The sequence below is a fragment of the Vipera berus genome, assembly GCF_964194415.1.
Source record: "Vipera berus genome assembly, chromosome: 9".
Lineage (NCBI taxonomy): Eukaryota > Metazoa > Chordata > Lepidosauria > Squamata > Viperidae > Vipera > Vipera berus.
The window spans coordinates 25,386,506-25,396,178 of NC_138212.1; the positions used below are offsets into that span (position 1 = coordinate 25,386,506).

Here is a 9,673-nt window from a genome sequence, read left to right on the forward strand (position 1 = left end):
ATGGACATTGGGGCACAGAGACATAAAACATAGAATCATATGGCTGGGAGGGACCTCGGAGGTCTTCAAATCCAAAGCCCTGCTCCTGGTCAAATGGTTGTCCAGTTTCTTCTTGAAAACCTTCAGTGATGGAGCACCCACAACTTCTGGAGGCAAGCTGTTCCACTGCTAAATTGTTCCCACTTTCAGGAAGTTTCTCTTTAATGAGCTTCCGCTCATTGTTTCTTGGCCTCTCCTCAGGGGCTTTGGAGATGTTCTGTCTTAAGCTCCTTGTTAAGTTCACAAGGAGAAAACCCCTCTTCAAATCAAGCAGGCAGAAACTGCAGGACAAACCCAAACCCCTTTTAATTGCTCACAGACTTGAGGAAAAACAAACACAGTTCATCGCAACTTGATTCTTAACCTGAATGGTTGCCTTTGGCAACTGGCACTTCCCACACCTCCCCTTTTATTATGCATCCAAGGCGTGGCTTTCCTAATGCCTGCTCCTTCACCTCTGGAGCCGCCCCATTGCATTCCTTTGTCCTGCTCTCTTTGCCTGCCGGTGTTTACGAGCATCCTGAATGTCACCCAGCTGTGAGTTGTCACTCTCTCCCTCCGCCCAGCTTCCCAGCACAGCTGTGTCTAAGCCTGAGCGCAAGTAGAGGGGCCAGGCTCTTTGTCAGATTGTAAATCTTGTAGCTCCTTAGAGCCTCCCTCTGACTCTGATGACACTCCAGGCCCCTCCTCCTCCTCTGAGTCTTCAGACTCAGCTGCCGGATCCAGGGGCTGGTGAGGATTCACAACAGGAGAATAGGCCAACCCCCTTTTCTCTGGGGCAGCCCCTCAGATGTTGGAAGTCTGTCACCTCTAATCCTTCTCTTTGGTAAACAAGGCATACCTAAGCTCCTTCAATTGTTCATCATTTGATTTAGCCTTCAGGCCATTTATCATTTTTGTTGCTTTCCTCCACACTGTTTCTAGGGTCTTAACATCTTTTTTGTGTTGTGGCAACCAGAGCTGGATGCAGTATTGCAAGTGTGGACTTATCAGTGCAGTATAAAGTGATATTATTACTTCTCACGATCTTGATGCTATTCTTCTGTCAATGCACCATAGGATTGCATTGGCTTTTTTGGCGGCTGCAGCACACATGGGACATAAAGAGCATAGGATAAAATCCCTGAGGAAGCCAAGGGACAATATGTTGGCATATGGAATTTGTTTGCCTTTTTCTTCTCAACCACCATGATGTGAAATGTAAAAAGGGGTATTGTCATGAAGTACCAATACAAGCTCCATCCTCTATTTGCATGGTGATGGTGTGTGTTTCATCATGCCTCACAAATGACACTTACACTATTTCCAAGGCCTCTTTTCAATTTCCCAGACAAATCTTAAGGCCTGGGATTCTCTGATAGATAATCAGAGGTACTGTAAGTATTAATCAGATCCAGCCCTATTTAACTTCTAAGACTGGCCGAAATTGAAAAGGTAGTGTCATTTATTTGATTCATACAGACTGCTTAGCCATAAATGCTCCACATTTAATGTATCTCCATGCTTCAATGAGTTCGAGAATACACAATGGGTTGCCACAAAGAAGAGGGAGTCAATCAATTCTCCAAAGCACCTGAAGGCAGAACAAGAAGCAACTGATCAAGGAGAGAAGCAACCTAGAACTAAGGAGAAATTTCCTGACAGTTGGAACAATTAATCAGTAGAACTTTGCTTCCAGATGTTAGGGTGCTGCAACACTAGAGGTTTTTAAGAAGAGATTGGACAACCATTTGTTTGAAGTGGTATAGGGTTTCCTGCCTGAGCAGGGGGTTGGACTAGAAGACCTCCAAGGTCCCTTCCAACTCTGTTATATTGTGTTAAATGTTGCACCCAACAAATAGTTTTGTGAATGGCTGCTGCTGGGGAGACAGTGGCATTACATTTCCCCTGACTCTGCTACAGTCCTTCTCTTTGCCAACTCTCAATCTGTCAGAATGAACCACTCTGGGGAATCCTCTGGTGTGTTGTTTGGCTTTATTACAAAAAACAAGTTTATAAACCATGATTTGTGTGGTTTATGGGTGGTACAAACCCAGCCATCTGTCATTTATTTTTTTTTATTAATAAACCCTGGCTGAACACCAAGTATGAACAGCCAGTTTCAAGTCCAGAGACAGAAATTTGGGGTCTTCAAAATTGGGAGGCCTACAAGATTCTGTGGACTCCATGCTGCTTGCTCTGGGCTTAGTTGTGATTCACCAGCTGAAGGCAGCCTTTCCCTGGATAAAGAAAGCAGGCACTTCTTGTTTGCTTGCCCCTGGGCTGCAGGGCTGCATAGAGAAGCCAGATTGCCATAATCCCCGGCTCTCCTTCTAGCTGAGCCCCTCCTTTTGACAAAAAGCACCGTCCTGAATTTTGAATGTCATTTTCTTTCCATTCTAGAGACCTGGAAGCAATCGCAGGCCAGATACCCTCCCACCTTTGCTTCCTGAACAGCTACCAAGCGTGAGCTCCTTGGCGTTCAAACAGGAAAGTTGACCTCCTCACACTCAACTCAGCCTTCCTAGTCTTCTTGTAGTTGCCCTGTCTACCTGTTTATCCCATCGCTAGCTCCCAAGTAGGCCTGGTTCAGGGTGGTGGGCATCTCATGTTTGAAGAAGCAGCCGCAGGTGGCCTGCCGGCCTTGGGCCTCATTTGTGCAGTTGGCTGGGCCCAGGGGCCACAACAGCCAAACTGACAGCTCTGTTTATCATCCCTTTGCAGGGAGAACCAGAGGGGAATTTTACTCTGAGCCATAAAAGAGGGATATCCCAGTCAAATAAACCCAAGGACCCCTGCCCGCTCCCCTCAAAGCAGACAGCATTCACAAGCTTCCTCTCCGTGATGAGAGGGGATGCGTGACCCTCCTGGCTCCAAGGTTTTATTTAATGGTTTCTAGTTTTCCATTATACAGTATTTAGTTTGATATAAATGTGACCATAACTATGGCTAAACATAAAAAATATCTCACCATGGGGACAATACATGCCGTGCAAAATGGCAACTTAAATTCCATATCCTTGGAAAACAGCCTTTGGCTAAAGGGAATAAGGTTAGATTCATTTTGGTTGCTTCCCAAAAGCTGAAATAATTTGTCCTTCACAGATTTGTACAACTCCACAGCTCCAGATGCAGATACCACAGAGGGGTGTGTGTGTGTGTGTGTGTATCGGGGGGGGGCAAATTGTAATTCAGGACCATCACACAGAGAACTGCACCCGAAGAAGCTGATCTGCAGAAAGGCAAGCAGCCCTTTTTCCATGGATGGATTTCTGTCTGCCCAACCTGCGATGCCACCTCTGTGGATGCGAAAGAGGAAAAGCAATTTCATTGTAAAATATTCATAGACAGCTGCTCTATTGCTTTTCATCTCTGGGTTGGTATAAGCTGAAGTTGGTCTATAATTAAATCATCAATGTTTTTCGGCAGCTTAACAGGGTGCTTGAAGTGTTTGGGTCTTGTAAATGATGTTTGTTGGTGGCCGGCTAATTAAGTGCAGCCACCAGAGCTGAAAGCCAGTCCAAAGGGCCAGTTATGGCTCTTGGTTTGGTGAAGGCTTCCTCCCGGGCAACCGTTTCTACTCAAGGCTTGCATCCAAGGGGACTGAGCCTTGAAATGGGGCTGGTGGAGCAGAGGTCTCCATCCCTGGGGACGGTTGCTTCTCGATAAAGAAGAATATTTGTAGCTCAGGGTTGAAATAAGGGTTGCTTGGTGCTCTCTGAGCATGGTTGCTTTCTGGCAGGCATTTCATTATTCAAACTAGGTAGCATCACGGTTACATGCACTGATGATGTTACATAGTTGGGTAATGAAACGACTGCAAAAAACAACAACCAAGCTCAGAGAGAAGACCAAGGACCCCTCAAGGTTGCTTCTTTGCTCCAGATACCTCCATGGCCTCCTTTTGAGAAGAAAGGGGACACTGAAAGACTCAGGCTGTAGGAACTTTGGACAACATTCAGGAGTATGGGAATAGGAGAGTAATGCATAGCTGTAGGGACAGGGAATGCAAAACTGCCCCTTTTTCCTGCCCCACAACGAACCACCAGCTGAGGCAGGGACTCCAGTTGCTGGCAGTCATTTTGCTGCTGATCATCCTTCCCCATCTCAGTGAGAAGAAGCTGTTTTCCAACAGTGCCTCCATGCTCTGCAAGAGAAGGTGCTTTCTCAGAATCCTGCTCAGTGCAGGATCTACAAGAGCAACTGTTACACATTCAGGCATTTTGTGAAGACTTTCTCCAAAGGAGGACCAATGCACTCTCTCTCTCTCTCTCTCTCTCTCTCTCTCTCTCTCTCTCTCTCTCTCTCTCTCTCTCTCTCTCTCTCTCTCTCTCTCTCTCTCTCTCTCTCTCTCTCTCTCTCTCCCTCCCTCCCTCCCTCCCTCCCTCCCCCTCTCTCTCTCTGTGTTTGTATGTGTGTGTATTTTCTTCTCACCCTTATGGATGGTCCATGTCTTGAGGCCAGGGAGCTTGAGGATTCAGCTAATATAAGGAAGTGACTTGTCACCTTCATCATAACAACTATAAACACTTTTAGTAACTTGTCACCTTTAAGATAACATTTGAGCACTTCTGTAATTTAGTTTTTATTTTAATTTAAAATTTCAAGTTTTCAGACATGTGAACTAACAACTGAGGAGTATATCAGCAGGTCTCTGAATTCTACCATACAATTCATTAATAGTTTAAATAAAGTATTAAAAGAATAAAAGAAAAGAAATAGAAGAAAAAAAATAAGGTTAAGGAAAGAAAAAGTAGAAAGAAAAATAAAAAAGAAAGAAAAAATAATGGCAAAGAAAAAGAAAAGAAAAGAAAAATATAAAGCAGTGACTTCCCACTTTCATCACAAATATAAACATTATCTGCTATATAAATTATCCCATCTTCCCATCTTCCATCTCTTATCTATAAACCAATCCACACAAGCTATCATTTCAGTCCTGGTGTCAGCAACAGTCCATTAAGATTTATCAGAGATAAAAACGTATCTATTTTAGCCTTGATCAAATAAACCAACTTTATGTTTCTTTCTTTTATTTCTAATAATTTTGCTCTTTAGTCCCTTCAAATAATGTTGTACAGATAGTCCTTGACTTATGACTCTGATACAGCCTGCCCATTATGATCATAAATTTTAATGGTCATAATGTGGGTCACCCATTGATTTTATTACCTTTTTTGAAGCACTTAACACCATGGTTGTTATGCAAACCCATTGTGGGGGCATTTTGCCTGAAAACCAGAAGTAATTGCCAACTCTTGGCAAAAATGTCATAAAATTCAGTCACATGCTGCAAACAGCCATAAATGCAGGCTGGTTGCCGAGCATCCCAAAACAATTATTTGTTTATCTGATCATGGTAGTTAACAGAGATTGGATTTGCAACTGGGATTCAGATTTAGGTCTCAGGAATCAGGGAGCTGAGAATCATTTAAGAAAGTGTATTTTCTGTGTCAGCCAATCAGTCAGGACTGTTTCTGGACCTTCTCTACTGGCTATTCATTACGTTGCTGTCCAGGAACTCCTGGAAAAGGGTGTTGGGAATGCTGGTGGACATCTGGATGGTAGAAGTGCATCCCGTCACGAGCTGAGATAAACTTCACATCTTTGGACTGGAATGAAAAATACGACACCATGCAATGTTTACAAAGATCAATGAAAGAGTGGCCCATGGATCCCCTTAATGTCCTTTGGGATCCCCCTAACGTCCTTGACTCTCAGCTGTTGAACAGCATTTCACAAAATGTGGTCTTTGGAAAAGGAACAGAACAGTCAGATAGGTACTCACTATATCTCTTGTGCTTCTTCTGTTAGTTTATTCTGTAAGGAAGATTCCGGACGTATTTTCATATTTCTAATCATTTCACATTGATGTACCTTTTATGGCTGGCAGCTGCCTTCCTGTGGGCATTCTTGCAAGCAGAAAAGCAAGTGGGGGGGTTTTCCTGGTGTCGGCTGGAAATTACTGCATCCCCAGTTAGCAGAATACCAGTTTCAAGAACAACCCAGTGGAAGCGGGCTTGGAGAAGATTAACTTCAAGGATTATGTGCTGGCTCTGCTGCTGCTCCACTTCTTCAATCCCTTCTTGTCTGACTTGGCCTTGGCAGAAAAAAAATATAAGAAAACTGAAGGAAACCACAGGCAGATTTGATGCTGCTACTGCAGGCTTTCTGCTACAGTTATACTGAAAAAATTAATAATGTGGAAAATATAGGACAGTGCCTTCAATAACGAACCACTTTCACATACTTAAAAAGGGGCTAGCCCTTTGTGGCGCCCACTCCTTTCTTACTGGTGTGTTACAGAGATTGCTGTAATGAGTGTTGCACACGGCCCTTAAATCAGAATTAGATTCTCTAGGACAAGAAAGGAGTCAGGTCACCCTGAAGGCTTCACAGGAGCCCTAGCTTGGCACATCCATCCTTTCTTAGGACCTTTTCCCCTAGGACAAGAGGAACTGTCTGTGAAGGTTGTTCTCTGCCAGAAGTATGAATCAAAAAAAATGTCCCAGAACACCTTTCCAGACTTACAGGGTTTGCCCACAATTATTCTGTCATGCCAATTTATGTGGGGCAAATTATCCTTAAAAGAGCAGTGAGGCAGCATGCCAGAACTGTAGGGTGGAAGTGGTTTTGATCTCCTCTTCCAGAAAACCTCTGAGCCATCATACCCTGAGCAAGTGATGGCGAGCCTTTTAGAGACCGAGTGCCCAAACTGCAACCCAAAACCCACTTATGTATCGTCGGGTGCCGGGTGGGTGTGGCCCATTGGGTGGGTGTGGCTGTGATGGTAATGGCAGACTGGGTGGGACTACAAAAGTTCAATCAATCAATTCCATTTTTGCGAGATCTTTTTTTTCCTGCAAGAAGTTGAAAATGATTGATTGAACCTTTTTTCCTTTTTTTGCACGTGGTGGTGGAGGCCTAAAGTGAAAAGGTTTTATAAAGCCCAGCTGAAGGCCTAGGACTGTGGCGATGGTGCGCGTGCCCAGAGAGGGCTGTGCGTGCCACCTGTGGCATGCATACTATAGGTTTGCCACCATGGCCCTGAGCCCCCCTACTCTAATTTGGGACAGCCACAGGGCTGTCCCCATCTATAAGACTCCTCACCCAGTATCCTCCTCCTGACCCTGGTGTGGGAAAGGGGGTGTCTTTTTGCTGCTGTTCTGGCAAGTAAAAAGCTAAAACTGAGATAATTGCCATAATGCCAGTAATTACCTTTAAAGCCCTACATGGCTTAGGCCCGGGGTATTTGCGAGACCACCTGCTGCCATTGTCAACCTACCATCGCCCGGTTTGCTCCCACAGGGTTGGCCTACTCAGAGTTCCGTCGGTTAAGCAATGCTGGCTGGCGACCCCCGGGGGGAGAGCCTTCTCTGTGGGTGCGCTGACCCTCTGGAATGAGCTGCCTCCGGAGCTTTGGATGGCCCCCGACCTTCGGTCCTTTCGCTGTGACCTGAAGACATGGATGTTTCAACAATCGGGCCTGGACTGACTATGGTTTTAAATTTGGTTTTATGGGGTTAAATTACTATGTATTGAACATATCTACTGTTTAATTCTTTTTTAAATTTTGTATTTTCATGTTCTTTTTTAGTTTTTATTGTTGTGAGCTGCCCTGAGTCCTTAGGGAGAAGGGCAGCATATAAATATAATCAATCAATCAATCAATCAATCAATCAATCAATCAATGCCATATGCTGGTTTCACATGATTGAGGCATGCAACTAGAGATACCATCCCTTCTCCCCCTTGTGAGATGAACCAGTATCACAGGAAATAAAGGAAATTAAGCTTTATTTTTTAAAAAAGATAAAATTGTAGAAGATCTCCTTTTAGCTTTAAATATTAACATTCAGGTAGTCAATGTAGATAGGGACATGGTGGCTTAGTGGGTTAGGACGCTGAGCTTGTCGATCAGAAGGTTGGCAGTTTGGCAGGTTGAATCCTGAGTGCTGCGTAACAGAGTGAGCGCCTGTTACTCGTCCCAGCTTCTGCCAACCTAGCAATTTGAAAGCACGTAAAAATGCAAGTAGAAAAATAGGGACCACTACAGTGGGAAAGTAACAGCGTTTCATGCGCCTTTGGCATCTAGTCATGCCGGCCACATGACCATGGAGACGTCCTTGGACAAGCGCTGGCTCTTCGGCTTTGAAACGGAGATGAGCACCAGCCCCTAGAGTCGGAAACGACTAGCACGCACCTTTACCTTTACCTTTACCTTTAGTCAATGTAGGGGAAAAAATAACTAGATGGTTGTTCTGATCAGCAGAACTAACAACTTGCAAATGAATGGAAGAAAAAAGGGGTCCAATTGAAAGTTTGAAAACTGAAAGTTAGGATCTTGCAGCCCACAAGATGGCAGTGATTTGTTATAAAATTCAAGGAAACTTGCTACAAAGAGACTAGATTTACAGGGGTAGGTAACTTTGGCTATTTTATGACTCGTGGACTTCAACCTCCAGAATTCCCGAGCCAGCTAGTAATCCATAAGTCATAAAAGAGCCAAGGTTGCCTACCCCTGGACTAGAATGAGATGCAAAATTCTTAGAGATTCCTTGAAGATTCTCAATAAGCTAAATAATATTGTCATAAATTGTACAAATTACAAAAAATTGTATTAGAGAAAATGTTTGTATATTTTAAAAAATACTAATCCAGTTCTTAGCAAAAGTGGTTCTTCCTATTCCTACAAAGAATAGATGGTCCTGAAAACAGATGCTCCATCTGTTACCTGGACATTCATTTTTCCTGGAAATCTTATACTAATCAGAGTCTGGAAGCCAGTGATGTGGAACACCATTTCTTGCTCTCTTTTCTTGAAGTTCTGCCTCTAGTTTTAAAAGAACAAGATCTGTTCCCTTCCCTGCCCAAGGCAGGAGACCTTATTGCATCCCGGACAAATGGCTGTCAAATCCTTTCGTGAAGATCTGCAGTGATGCAGCACCCACAACTCTGGAAGGCAAATTGTTCCACTGATTAACTGTTCTCTTTAGTTCTAGGTTTAAACAAGCTTCCACACCATTACTTCCTGTTCTGACCTCTGTTGCTTTAAAGAATAACTCAATCCACTCATCTCTGTGACAGCTGCTCAAGTACTGGGAGACAGCTACAATGCCACCCCAGATCCTTTTCTTTCTTAGGCTAGAAATACCTAGTTCCTGTTACCAGTCATCATACGGTTTAGCCTCTAGACTCTTTATCATCTTTGTTGCTCTTTCTAGGGTCTCATCATCTTTTTTGTATCGTGGTGACCAGAACTGGATGTAGTATTCCAAGGGTGGCCTCAGTCTAGAGCAGTATAGGACAGTACTATGATTTCCCCATGATCTTGATGCTGTCCTTCTGTTGATGCCATCTAGGACTGCATTGACTTCTTTGGCTGCTTCAGGCAATGCTGGCTCCTACTCAGATTGTGGTCCACTAGGACACTGAGATCCCTTTGGTTTTTCTTACCTAAATGTAGAACCTGACTAATCTCACCACACAACTGCATTTTATTTGATAGGGCCCAATGCTAAAGTCTGTCAAGATACTTCTGAATCTTAAGTCTATCTTCCTTTATTCTTCTTGAAGCAAATCTGAATTGCTAAAAAGCACTTCAAAGCCTTCTGAAGTACTTTGGCTGGGTTGACCGGTTGCGCGCGGCTGCTTC

General features: G+C 43.9%; 1 long non-coding RNA gene across 3 annotated transcripts; it reads right to left on the bottom strand.

Moving 5' to 3' along the window:
- Positions 1–1,999: 1,999 nt before the first annotated feature.
- On the bottom strand, positions 2,000–7,931 carry LOC308672477. 3 transcript variants are annotated; one of them, XR_014027423.1, is made up of 5 exons: positions 7,304–7,931; positions 5,896–6,118; positions 4,453–5,630; positions 3,908–4,165; positions 2,000–3,317 (listed from the first exon to the last, which is right to left on the bottom strand). It is a non-coding gene; the product is annotated as an uncharacterized lncRNA (long non-coding RNA). The 3 variants fall into 3 exon arrangements; XR_014027424.1 differs by having other exon boundaries at positions 2,000–4,165; positions 5,807–6,118; positions 7,304–7,890; XR_014027425.1 differs by having other exon boundaries at positions 2,000–4,165; positions 7,304–7,889.
- Positions 7,932–9,673: the final 1,742 nt, after the last annotated feature.